This window comes from Phacochoerus africanus, chromosome 2 (assembly GCF_016906955.1).
Source record: "Phacochoerus africanus isolate WHEZ1 chromosome 2, ROS_Pafr_v1, whole genome shotgun sequence".
NCBI lineage: Eukaryota > Metazoa > Chordata > Mammalia > Artiodactyla > Suidae > Phacochoerus > Phacochoerus africanus.
This window is the reverse complement of record NC_062545.1, coordinates 264,917,578-264,931,586: the sequence shown is the minus strand read 5'-3', so window position 1 is coordinate 264,931,586 and position 14,009 is coordinate 264,917,578. Positions and strand designations below refer to the sequence as shown.

General features: G+C 40.4%; 2 pseudogenes; both read left to right on the top strand.

Annotated features, from left to right (window-relative positions):
- The first annotated feature begins 5,998 nt into the window (after positions 1-5,998).
- On the top strand, positions 5,999-6,869 carry LOC125120875 (olfactory receptor 1L3-like; annotated as a pseudogene).
- A 481-nt stretch (positions 6,870-7,350) lies between these two features.
- Positions 7,351-11,664, top strand: LOC125120874 (60S ribosomal protein L29-like; annotated as a pseudogene).
- The last annotated feature ends 2,345 nt before the right edge of the window (positions 11,665-14,009 follow it).

Genomic DNA, 14,009 nt, shown 5'->3' with positions numbered 1-14,009 from the left:
AAAATCTATCAGATTCACAGTCCCAGAAAATATGCAAGGCATATAGACCATGAGGCAGGGCTCCTGAAAAGTCACTTTAGAATTCTTCCTACTGTACTTCTGTTCACCTGTCACCTTTCCTGTAGACAAATACAAAAGCTCAGGGGTTCTCCCACTCACCAGAACAGACATGAGATCATGGTAGCTACATCTTTTTATGTTAGAAAGATCACCATCAGTGCCTCTAAGACACAGTACAACCATCCTGCTAAGGTTGACTGCTGCAGAAAGATAATGAAGTACTCTTCAGATAGTAAGAGATAATAGATAAAATGCTGTTAATGATGACATCAGGACACTGCCTAGCACATATAAAGGTCCCAATAAATGGTAATCGTTATTGCTGTTACTGCTGTGATTAATCAGATCCCATTAGCTCTCTAGTTACTCCTTCCATGCTGATCTAGAAGAAGTCAAAATACTAAACTTTTCAAGTGAACAGCACAACTTTAAAGAGTTGTGAAATGACATTCAAATAATTTTGGTACTTTAGGATTCCTTATTGGTAATTTGAGTTCAGTATGATATTTGATCTTCCTAAGTTATTAAACACAGCTTGATACTACTAACACCATTTTTGTCTACTTCTTTAAATAGCCATTCAGGATATAAGTATTATTAAACAAAAATATAGAAACATTAAAAGTATAACAAGATATAAGGCTACTTCTTTCTCGATTATACCTAATAAGGCCAATTTCATTTCAATAAAACAATATATCACATTAACTTAACGTTGTCCATTTGAATTTTAGTGAGTGTTGTAGTTTTATTTACATTTAAATTGTAAATTTTGGTTGGTTTTTTCAATTTAATTTTGCCTTAGATCATTGCTCTAGGAGGACTTTCTGGCTAATGTGTATGGGTTGGTAAGAATAAAAGAACACATCCACCCACGTCAGTGCTCAGGCAACTGCTGTGTAAAAATAGGAAGTGAGCTCCTGCTTGTGTGCTGGATACAGTGACACATTAAAACTACAGGTTCACTCCAGCATCATTCACAATAGCCAACAAACAACCTGAGTGTTGACAAATTAATGGACAAAGAAAATGTGGTGTATATATATCCAATGAAATATGATTCCAGCCATGAAAAAGAAGGAAATCTTGCCATTTACAACAGCATGGATATACCTTGAGGACATTATGCTAAGTGAAATATGTCAGCCAGGAGTTCCCATCATGGCTCAGCGAAAACAAATCTGACTAACATCCATGAGGATACAGGTTCTATCCCTGGCCATGTTCAGTGGGTGAAGGATCTGGGGTGGCTGTAAGCTGTGGTGTAGGTCACAGACATGGCTTGGATCTGGTGTTGCTGTAGCTGTGATGCAGGCTGGCAGCTACAGCTCCAATTCAACCCCTAGCCTGGGAACCTCCATATGCTGTGGGTGAAACCCTAAAAAGAAAAGAAAAGAAAAGAAAAGAAAAGAAAAGAAAAGAAAAGAAAGAAAAAGGCAGACATCAAAAGACAAGTACTGTGTGATATCACTTGTATGTGGAATCTAAAAAAATCCAACTCAAAGAATCAGAGAGTAGATTGGTGGTTACCAGTAGGGGTGGCAGTGAGAGAAATGGGAAGATGTTGATTGAAGAGTACAAGCTTCCAGTTATAAGATGAATTAGTTCTGGAGTTCTAATGTACAGCCTAGTGTGTGAACAGAATTTATATCTTCTTGAGGTACTGACCTTTTTATCAATCTATAATGTCCTTCTTTATCTCATGTTACAATTTTTTTACTAGGTCTATTTTTCTGATAATTAGCATAGCCACCTCATCTTTCTTTAAGTTACTCTTTTCAATGAATATCTTTTTCCAATCTTTCACTTTCATTTGTGGCTCTGAATCTGAGTCACTTGTAGACAGGTTATGGTCAGATCATGGTTGTTTGTTTTCAAAAACCCATTCCGCCAACCTCTGCCTTTTAATTGAACATCTTAATTCATTTACATTTAAAGTAATTGTAGCTAAAGAAAGACTTAACTTCTACCATTTTATTACTCGTTTTCTATGTCTTTCATATTTTTTGGTTTCTCAATTCCCCATTACTTCCTTCTTTTGTGTCTAATTGATTTTTCTCATACACTCTTTTCATTCTCCTCTCATTTATTTATGTGTGTATATATATATATACTATTTATATATATTAGCAATAGATAGATAGAGTTTTACTGATAAAATATCTGCACCATGGGCAATATAGCACATAGTGTCTGAAATAAAGCCTGGATTTGATTCAGGGCAACAAAGAGCTTTCAACTTAATCTGGCAAGAAAGAAATAATGCAAAGTTTCATCTCTCTAAGTCATTTGAAAGCTGTTCTTTAACTAAAAATGTTTAATTTTGTCAAAGCAAAAGAGAGAGGCTTTTTAGCACAGTGATTCAACAATGTGGTTTGGCTTCAAACAGTCCTTGGTTCAAGCTTTATTTTGCTAGTTACCTTAGTTTTTGAAGTCACATAAAAGGGAGACAATAAGGACATATGTTATGAGTCTGTTGTGTGTTTCATGTGAGAAAGGCTTACAAATTACTGAGTACATAAATATTAGTTGCCTTCAAATGAAAGATCATATAACAATGAACATGATTTGTGTTTAGTAGAAATTCATATATAAAACTAAAACAGCCAGGACAGATATTTCATTCTAATCAGGTCATCGAGGAATGCTTCCTGTGGGATGCTGCATTTTAGCCTGGAGAAGCAGGTGAATGGAGAAATAGAAGGACATGAGGTGGTTGAACTGTAAGATGTGATCAGAAATCTTGGGAATTCCCATCATGGTGCAGCAGAAATGAATCTGATTAGGAACCATGAGGTTGAGGGTTCCATCTCTGGCCTCTTTCATTGGGTTAAGATCTGGCATTGCTGTGACCTGTGTTGTAGGTCACAGATCCAGCTTGCATCCAGCATTGCTGTGGCTGTGGTGTAGGCCAGCTGCTATAGCTCTGATTAGACCCCTAGCCTGGGAACCTTCATATGCCATGGGTTCCATTCTAAAATGACAAAAGATGAAAAAAAATTCACTAAGTGACAGGCAATGAGCAATGTGTATGTGGAAGCAATATCAGGACCCTGATGTGTGGGTTCTGTTTGCTTTCATCTATTAAAGAGTGAAACATCTGAAGCTGGTGTCTTTCCCCAGGGGTGGTAGCAGGGAATGGTAAACAAATATCTGAGCAGTAGACTTGGGTTTGGCTAATAAAGGAAGGGTGAACTATGTTAGGTTCCAAGGTTATGACCCTTCCTTTTGTGCAGGGAGCTGAGAAGATGCAGGGACTCAGAAAAAAGGACCTTGCCTGATGGCAGAAAAACCTGAAGGCAGGTTCCTAACCAAGAAAGGGAGCTCACCTGAATGGTACAAGCCAAAGGTGGGCTTCTGGTCAGGATAAAAAGCCACCTGCATGGAACAAGCCAAGGGCAGGCCTCAGGTTACACAGCTGTCACTTTGATGTTGATGGGGAAGAATTGGGGCTTTCCTGGGAAAACAATTTCCATGTTTGAGCTGGAGAACATGGATTGTTTCCCTGGTGACCTAGTCTTTCCTGTTGTTTTGTTAGTCAGTTTTCCTCAGTCTTTCCTGATTATTTACTTATTATTCCTATTTTCCATTCTTATTTTCCTGTGGTTATTTGTGATTTAACAAAGTTACAACAATAATATAATAAGAATTTCATCCTGAAGGACTTTCCCCTGTTTTAATCCAACTTAGTTAAAACATAGTGTTTATCTATTAACTAGTTATATAGTAAATTTAGAGTTAGGATCTTAACGAGGTTCATAAAAGTTAGACATATATTATCCAAAAAACCTAGCTGTGAATTTTGTCTGTGATTTTAAAAGCTTTAAAGTGATAGCTAGTTTAATTAAGTTGGTGTATATTTTCTTACACTGTCTCCCTGCCATAATGCTTTGAAGATAAGCATCAGTCTACAAACAAGGTTTGTGAATGCCAAATTCTTGTGTCTATGGCCTCTTCAAAGTACTCACTAAGTTTAGTTAAGGTAGAGATCTTAAACCATGATGTACAGCTGCTACACCATGTAATAGTTAACCAATGTACTTTTAACACTGGGATGTAATCTGTAGTGAAAAACTGTCTGTATAATCAACCACTGTTGCCAATAAAGTTTGAGCAGTGCAGCGCCCCGAAAGAAGGGACAAAGAGGCTGTCTCCGTAATTGTACATTCACCGACACTGCACCCCTCTCCTATCGGGAAAAAGTGTACACTCCATGGCCACCAGAGCTGGCCTCGGGCAACACTTTTGTTAGAGGATAGAGGCATAAGGTCACAGCTACTAAACTAGAATTTGTATCTGAACTTGGGGCAATGGGGCAGAAGGTACCTAACATGTTGCAGGAGGGGGGATCTCTGGGAGTTGCTGTCCTTTGGAGAAATGGAGAGATTCAGGGGAGGCCAAGTGAAATCATTATAGGTTCAAAGGGGAAATTGGACCCAGATGTCCCTGCCTTGTACTCCAGCCTCAGGACTACATGAAACATCTCCCAGGTAAGTCCTCACAGGGGTTTGAAGAGCCAGGTCTGGAACATTATTGTCCCTCTTGGACACCTATGTCAGATGAGGCAGAAGTTGCACTACACCCAGAAGTTTGAAAAAAGGGATGTGGGGCCACCTGGAAAGGAGAAGACTTGTAATTCCTCTGAATCTGTGGAGAAAGTCCTGCACGTAGATAATAGGTGCTTGTGTGCATACTCTCCCCTTCACCTGACACTAGGGACTTAGTGACACAGTAGTATAGGATGGTCCCATGAGGAAAGCAGGATCTGCGAGTATCTACACCCGGCAGAGGACCACAAAAATCCAAGGAAGGGGCATCAGTTTTGAGAAGCACTAGGAGATTGTCTGCAGTTAATCAGGTGCCTTTGCTCTATGCTGTCTCTTGGCTCAATTTTGTCTTCTTTTTTGACTAATCATCTCTTGGAGCATAAAGAAGGGAAGAGTGGAATAAATACATGAAGCAGGACATCCCTGTTCTTCCCAGGTAAGAAATCAGCTTTGAGAATGAATGCCTGATGAGAAGGTGTTAATCTCTGATATCAGAGAATTGGTCATCACTGGAGGCTAAATAAGAGAGCTAACTTATGTTCATGCCAAAGGTGAAGGTTTTCAATCTCTACTCCAAAGGTGAATCTTCCTTTACCTTTTGCTTTTGAGTCACCCTCCGCTGACCTCAGGATTTGTATTATCAGGTGATGAATAGGGAGAATTGGGAGAGAATTTTCTCACCCAAGTTCACTTCCTCTTTCTCAGATTCTGGGCCAGAGAGCAGATCCGAGCCACAGTTGTGACCTATGCCACAGCATCAGCAGCACTGGATCTTAATCCACTGTACCAGGTCAGGGATCAAACCTTCATCCCAGTGCTCCAGAGAGGCCTGCTGATCCTGTTTTGACACAGTGGGAATGCCTACATGCAATTCGATACTCTTTAAATGGCTTTCTTTCTTCCTTCATAAATGATTTGGAAAGAAGCATCTTGATTTTAAAAGATGATTACTCATCAACCATAAGTTAGATAACTTATCTCATGATTATATAGATGTGGGTTAGTCACTGATAATCCTTAATCAGAAGGAGACCTGAACCTGCTTCGCAGACTGCTTCTGTGGTTCCTGTGATCATCAGCCATGGAGCAGGAAAGAGAAAAAGGAAATCAAACTCTCAACCCCCTTATCCCTCTTTCTTCCTCTCTCCCTTTCTCTCTGCCTCTCTCCCTTTCTCACCAACACTGCCCTGTATCTGTTTTCTATACATCATTATCTCAAAGATTTTAATAGAACAAATGAAAGTGCACAATTGGCTCTGATTTTTTCCATGTTCAAGAGGAAAAATATTGCAGTAGAAACTCTATTAATACCTATTCAGTGTAAGGACAAGATGGAAAAAATCCATGTCCTTCATAATGTAAGAACCATCAACTGACAGTATTGTTTATCTGTAGGTACATACACGTCCATGGGGATGTCCAATGTAATAAGACTCTCTGAATTCATCCTCTTGGGACTCTCCTTTCACCCAGAGGACCAGAAACCACTCTTTGTCCTCTTTCTTATCATGTACCTGGTCACCTTGATGGGAAATCTCCTCATCTTCTTGGCTATCCACTTTGATCCTCAACTCCAAAATCCCATGTATTTTTTCCTAAGCATCTTGTCCTTTGCTGATATTTGCTACACAATGGTCACAGTCCCCAAGATGTCAATGAACTTCATATCAGAGACAAAGACCATTTTCTACACTGAATGTCTGGCACAGCTATCTCTGGCAGCTATGACCATTGACTGCTACTGTAGCCATTTGTAACCCTTTCCACTATGTCACTGTTATGAACCACAGACGCTGTGTGCTGCTACTGGCTGCCCTCACAGCTTTCTCCTACCTTCACTCCCTCCTGCATGTCCTCCTGGTCAGTCGGCTCACCTTCTGTGCATCAAATGTTATCCATCACTTCTTCTGTGATGTGAACCCCGTTCTGAAGCTGGCCTGCTCTTCTACATCTGTCAAAAGAGTTGTTGCCATGACAGAAGGGCTGGCCTCTGTGATGGCCCCGTTTGGCTGCATTGTCATCTCTTACCTGAGAATCCTCATAGCCATCCTCAGAATCCCCTCAGCTGCTGGAAAACGCAAAGCCTTCCCCACCTGCAGCTCCCATCTCACTGTGGTGACTCTGTTTTATGGGAGTATTAGTTATGTCTATTTCCAGCCATTGTCCAGCTACTCTGTCAAGGACCGAATGGCAACAGTCATCTACACTGTGCTGACATCAATGCTTGAACCCATTTATCTAATAACTTTGCATGGTATGTAATCTATAAAAATATCAACTCACTAGGTTGTACACCTAAAACTAATATAATGCAACTATACCTCAATAAAATGAGAGCAGCAGTCAGATGAATTATGTTGTACTATGTTGTGAAAAACAGCAGTTTGCATGATTTTCTGTTCTGGTATTTTTATTTTAGTAGATAGAAATATCTAATTAAACAAATTAATCTTTCATGGTATTTTAGGCAAGGACTTAATGGAGGTACTTGAAGTTTTAAATGATAGAATAGGAATCTTTAAATCACTTTGATTTTGCCTCAGTCAGCCCTAACCTAGGGTAGGGCAGAGTGTGGGTAAGGATTTATTACTCAGTTTTATTCCTTTATTACATGTGTAGCATGTAAGTTTTAACTTTAAAGACATTTCTCAACAATTGATAATAACTTCTTGCATTTCTGCAGTGAGAAAACTTGTGCCTTCCTCTGGGATGAATGAAGAAGGATGAATAAAGATGGATTACGATGGCTGCTATGGATGTGGGTGCAAGAAGCATCAGTACATATAACAAGTGAATTTTCAGTCACCATAGGCCTCAAAACCTGGGCAAGCAAAATTGTAACTTTGTTTCTGTACCTTCATTTCAATATTTACTTTAATTATTATTTTAGCTTTTTAGGGCCACTCCTGAAGTATATGGAAGTTCCCAGACTAGGGGTCAAATTGGGGCTGCAGCTGCTGACCTACACCACACAGCAACTCAGGATCTAAACCATATCTGCAATTTACACCACATATGGCAATGCTGGATCCCTGACCCACTGAGTGAGGCCAGGGATGGAACCCACATCCTCATGGATACTAGTCAGATTTGTTTCCACTCTGCCTCAACAGGAACCCCTAATTATTTTTTTGGTAACTGTAACTCAATTCTGCCTTTTTAAACCCAATAAAACAATTTCTCAGTGGATTTTGATTTGTAATTTAGCCCCATTCATTCATTTCCCACTTCTCATGGCTATCATTGCTCCTTCCAAGTTCTGTTTCTAAATGCTCAGGGATTATGCACCTTTCTCCACGCATATCCAAAGAGAAAGCAGTTATTTTATCAGACTGGTCTATCTTTTGGTCCCACACAAGAATCTGACATCTGACCTTGTTCTATTCATTTGTCACCATACATGACAGCTAGGGCTTGATTTTGAGAATGGAGGCTGGTTCTCATTACTCTTTACAGTTCACAGTGATGATCCAATGGAGATGCCATTCATTCTTAACCACCATGCCGTGGGTTTTGCCATGTCACATTGATGTTCATCTCTCTACTCCCTACCAACTTGGCTTTGGTTCTCTCATTCATTCTCTAATTTGAATGAGCCACTCTAGACACTTGGTATGGCCATCATCAAAAGTCTACAAATAATAAATGCTGCAGAAAGTGTGGAGAAAAAGGAACCCTGCTGTACTGTTGATGGGAATGTAAAGCAGTGCAACCACTATGGAGGACAGTATGGAGGTTCCTCAAAAAACTGAATATAGAAATATCATATAGCACTGGGAACTATATCTAGTTACTTGTGGATGTAGCATGATGGAGGATAATGTAAGAAAAAGACTGTACACATGTATGTGTGACTGGGTCACTTTGCCTTGCAGTAGAAAATTGACAGAACACTGTAAATCAACTATAATGGAAAAAATAAAAGCCATTAAAAAACAGAACTACCATATGACCCAACAATCCCACTCCTGGGCACATATCCAGAAAAAAAACAAAAAACAAAAATTCTATTTGAAGAGATAGTCATCCCAATGTTCACTGCAGTATTATTTACAAGAGCCAAGACATGGAAGCAGTGCAAATGGCCATCAAAATAGGAGTAGATAAGGAACATGTGGTACATATCTAGAATGGAATACTACTCAGCATAAAAAAGAATGAAATAATGCCATTGGCAGCAACATGGATGGACCTAGAGATTATCATACTGAGTGAATTAAGTCTGAAAAGAAGACAAATATCATATGATATCATTTATGTGTGGAATCCAATAAAACATAACACAAAATAACTTATTTAAAAAACAGAAGCTGAAGAGTTCTCATTGAGGCTCAGTGGAAACAAATCTGACTAATATCCATGAGGATGCAAGTATGATCCCCGGCCCCTTTCAGTGGGTTAAGGATCTGGCACTGCGGTGGGCTGTGGTATAGGTCACAGACATGGCTCGGATCTGACATAGCTGTGGCTGTGGTCTAGGCGGGCAGCTACAGCTCTGATTTGACCCCTAGCCTGGAAACCTCCATATGCCACTGGTGCGTCCCTAAACAAACAAACAAACAAACAAACAAAAACTCAGAGATTTGAAAACCAATCTTAAGGTTACCATAAGTGAAACCACTGGGAGGAGGGAAGAACTGGGAGAGAGGAAGTAACATATACAGACTATTACATAAACTAGATGATTAACCAGAACCTTCTGCATAGCACACAACAGTCTAATCAATAGTTTGTGATCACCTATACAGAAAGAAATAATGGATATATGTATTGTTATGACTGATTCACTTTGCTGCACAACAGAAGCTAATACAACATTGTAAGTCAACTATAATCAAGTAATTAAAAAAAAGAGAAAACCTTTGGATTACCTCAAGGAAAGTACTGAGGACAACATCCAGTACTCTGGATACAAATAAACACTATCATTTTCTTTTATTCTTTTTCCTTTGGCTTTTTTAGGGGCACACCCACAGCATATGAAAGTTCCCAGGCTAAGGGTCCAATTGGAGCTATAGTTGCCAGCCTATACCACAGCCACAGCAAAGCCAGATCCCAGCCACTTCTGTGACCTATACCACTGCTCACAGCAAGCTGGATCCTTAACCCACTGAGTGAGGCCAGCGATTGAACCTGTGTCTTCATGAGTGATAGTCAGATTCATTTCTTCTGAGCCATGATGGGAACTCCTTTTTTTTAAATTTTTAGAATGAATTTTGTCCCCTTCAAAATTCATAAATTGAAATCCTAATCCCTAGCATCTCAGAATGTGCCTCATTTGCAGAGAAGTTCTTTAAAGAGGTAATTAAGGTAAAATGATGTCATTAGGGTGGGCTCAAATACTATATGACTGGTGCCTTTATAAAAGGGAAAGATTAGGACCCAGACACACACCAAGAGAATACCAAGTAAAACACAGGGAGAAGATGGCAAGCCAAACAGGGAGGCCTCAAAAAAAACCAAACCTGTCAACATGTTGGTTTCAGAATTTTAGCATCCAGAGTTGGGAGAAAATAAATTTTGGTGGCTTAAGCCACTCAGTCTGTGGTACTATGTTACAGCAGCCCCAGCAAACTAAGACGAATTTTTTTTTGGTCTTTTTAGGGCCTCAGCCAAGGCATATGGAAATTCAGCCTAGGGGTCAAATCAGAGCTGCAGCTGCCAGCCTGCGCACCGCAGGCACAGCAACCTCAGATCCAAAACATGTCAGTGACCTACACCACAGCTCATGGCAACACTGGATCCTTTACCCACTGAGCAGGGCCAAGGATCAAACACAGTCCTCATGGATACTAGTCAGTTTTGCCACCACTGAGCTACCATGGAAACTCCCAAGACAACATTTTTGATAATTTTGCTGGTGATAACTGAAAAGTAAATGGTACTTAAGGTCTCAACTTTTTAATCCACAACAAAGGCTTCCCACATGTCTTCCAAGCTGGCTAGAAAATTAGTTTTTTAAACATGAACATCTCTGATTTCTGGATTATCCAGGAGAATATAACTGGGAAATTTCCATAACCTCTAGCTTGTCTGAGAATAAGACCTAGAACTCAACTAGCAAGAGATTGGGGTGCAAAAGTCAACATGAAAACAAAATGACAAGGGAACCCTGATTTAAACTGAAGCCTTAAGGACATAAAGAATTACTATAACCTAAAGACATCTGGCAATGTCCCTGCCATAATCCCCATAAATTATGTGGGAAATATGAGAGAGCCTTCTTCTGGTCAAGCTTGAACTTTGCCATTTTTCCTTGGGCAGCCTTTTCCTTAGAAACCTGAATGGGATGTAATTTTTCCTGAGTTCTTTGGCCAAAATGCCCTCTCTTAATTTCCATCATCTGGTGAGCTAGAATATACTTTTTTAATCATTTATTTGTATATAAATTTAAAGATGCTAGCTGATGTACATGCCGTAGATTATCACGGTCAAGGGAAGGGAACTAGTACAAATCAACCACCTCCAGTTCTGACTGATGGGATTTAATGAACTCCTTTCAGAGTTGAGGAAACCACTCTTTCTCTTCTGGCCACAGGCACTTTAGGGTCAGCTGACTCTGGTGCAGCCATAGCAAAGTCCAAGAACCACATCACAAATAATCAATCTCGAAAGTGGTACAGAAACAAAATCAAGAAACCCCAATCACAATGATATGAATCCCTTAAGGGGGTGGACCCCAAGTTCCTTAGGAACGTGCACTGTGCCAAGAAGCACAATGAGAAGGGCCTAAAGAAGATGCAGGACAACAATGGCCAAGGCCATGAGTGCATGTGCTGAAACTATACATGCTATTATAAAACCCAAGGAGGTCAAGTCCAACATCCCATAGGGTGGCAGCCACAAGCTCAGTCGACTTGCCTACATTGCTCACCCCAAGCTTGGGAAATGTGCTCATGCCCTCATGGCCCAGGGTCTCAGGCTCTTCCAGCAAAAGTCCCAGGCCAAGGCTCAGACCAAGGCCAAGGCTGCAGCTGGAGGTCCAGCTGCAGGTTCAGCTCTGGCTCTGGCTCCAGCTCCCAAATGTGCCCAATCCTCAATAAAGTTTCCACATTAGAGGCATTTATCTGCCAGTGTGAGGACAGAAGCATTTGTGTGATCCCTGGGCTGCTGTCTATATGGGGCTGTTGTCCTCCTGTGCTATTTGTACAAATAAACCTGTGGCAGGAAAAATAAAAAAAAAACAAAGATGAGGAAACTGAAGTTAAAAGATGTGAAGTGACTTGTCCAAACTCATAAGCAGGTAAGTAGTAAGCAGGACTCAAACTCAGAGTTGATCAATGTGAAGTCCCAATTGCAAAGCAAAACACTTTGGGGAGAAGTGGGCACTGTCTGAGGCCACACCTTAACCCTCATGAGGCTATCACTAAGGACAACCACGACCTTCCCCAGAGCCTTTCTTTGGCTTCCATTATGGAAGAGTTCTCAACCAGATGAGCCAACGTTGTGATCAGATCAACACTTTGGCCCTCAAGAAACAGCATGCTTTTCTGACTAGACAGTGGGATGGGGGTGCCTGGGTGGTCTGTTTCTCTGACCAAGGTCTGTGTTGGGATCAGTTGTGACCCATGGTTACACTGAGACTGACTTGTGCTAAGAGAGTCCAGGCTTGATTCCCAATCAACCATGCGCAAAGAGGAGCCAAATTTTACCTCTGGACTCTATTTGATTAGGCTGTAAGGAGGGGCCCTGAGTGGTTAATTAGCATCAAAGGAAAGGAGCCTGGAGGTTCACCTGCAAGATCTCCCTTGAGCTTTGTTAAAAAGCAAAGATGGGACCTCATCTCTCTGAGGGAGCTTCTGCAGCGACAGTGGCTCAGAAACTTTCCTGACACATCATTATGAGTGAGATGTCCTGGTTTTCCTCCTGTGCTCTCTCAAGGGGCCACATTCTGATTTAATTCTAGAAAGATGAAAGAGGATACCATAACTCTGAGGATTTTCCTCCTCTCATCTGAGACCAATCCTCAAGGGCAGAACTGAAGGAAGCTACTAAATAACATTTTAGAGGGAGAGGCTTTTTAAAATTATTTTTATTGTTTCCATTATAGCTGGTTTACAGTGTTCTGTCAATTTTCTACTGTACACCAAAATGACCCCGTCACACATACACATATACATTCTTTTTCTCACATTATCCTCCATCATGCTCCATCATAAGTGACTAGATACACTTCCCAGTACTATACAGCAGGAACTCATTGTTTATCCATTCCAAAGGCAATACTTTGCATCTCTTACTCCCTGACTCCCAGTCCATCCTACTCGAGGGAGGGGATATTTAAATCAGTTCTACCCAGGGCCCTTTTCCCTTGTTATTCCCTGGATAACATTATCCTTGATGCATACAATTCAGTTCCCATATTCCTTTAGGTCTCTTAATGAACAACCTTTGTGATAGTGTCTACTTTATCTAAAGCAACAGTTCTAGGCATCTTCTGTGCATTTAGCATCACCTGGGGAGTTTTAAAACAATCTTGAAGCCCAGAACTACATCCCACACCAACTAAATCAGAGTCTCTGAAATGCCACCCTGGTATCTGTAATGTTAAGGCTCGAAGGATATTCCAATTGCCAGCCAAGTTTAAGAACCACTGACCTCTTTAGAGGACCCCAGTTGTCTTTAAATTTGTTAGAGCCAATATGGTGATTCTAGGGTTCAGCAAATTAATATACCTCTATCCTAGGTATGTTTTCATATATCATAAGAGGTTTTTTTTAAAGTTTTTAATGTGTCATTGTTTGATGCTGTGGAATTCCCTTGTGGCTCAGCAGGTTAAGGATCTGCACAGGTTTGATCCTGGCCTGGAAATGTCCACATGTTGCAGGTGTGACCAAGGAGAGAAAAAAAAATTGATTCCGAGGGACAACATAAAGAAGGCACTCTATTAAAAATATTTTATTTCTATGTTTCTGATCTTTCATTCTATTTTCCAATTTTTATTTCCTAAGGACACTGATAACACATGAATACAGTCAAATTCTAAGATTCAAACTGAAAGTCCCTTCTGACTCCCACCCACAAACCTCTCACATGTAGAAATATATTTTCACGTCAGCACATTTAAAGACTCCTAGCATTGAAATCACACTGCATAAATATATTATCTTGCAACATGAATTTTCATCTAACAAGATGTCTTGGGGATGAATCAGTTCCAGGTCACTACTATATACAATCTACGCTATTATTTTTAACTGTTGCATAGTATTTTGTTTGTTTTAGGTCCCCATCCATGGCATATGGAAGTTCCCAGGGTAGGAGTCAAATCAGAGATGTAGCTGTCTGTCTATACCACAGCTACAGCAACATGGGATCTGAGCTGCATTTGTGACCTACACTACAGCTCATGGCAAGGCCAAATCCTCAACCCACTGAGCATGGCCAGAGATCGAACCCACG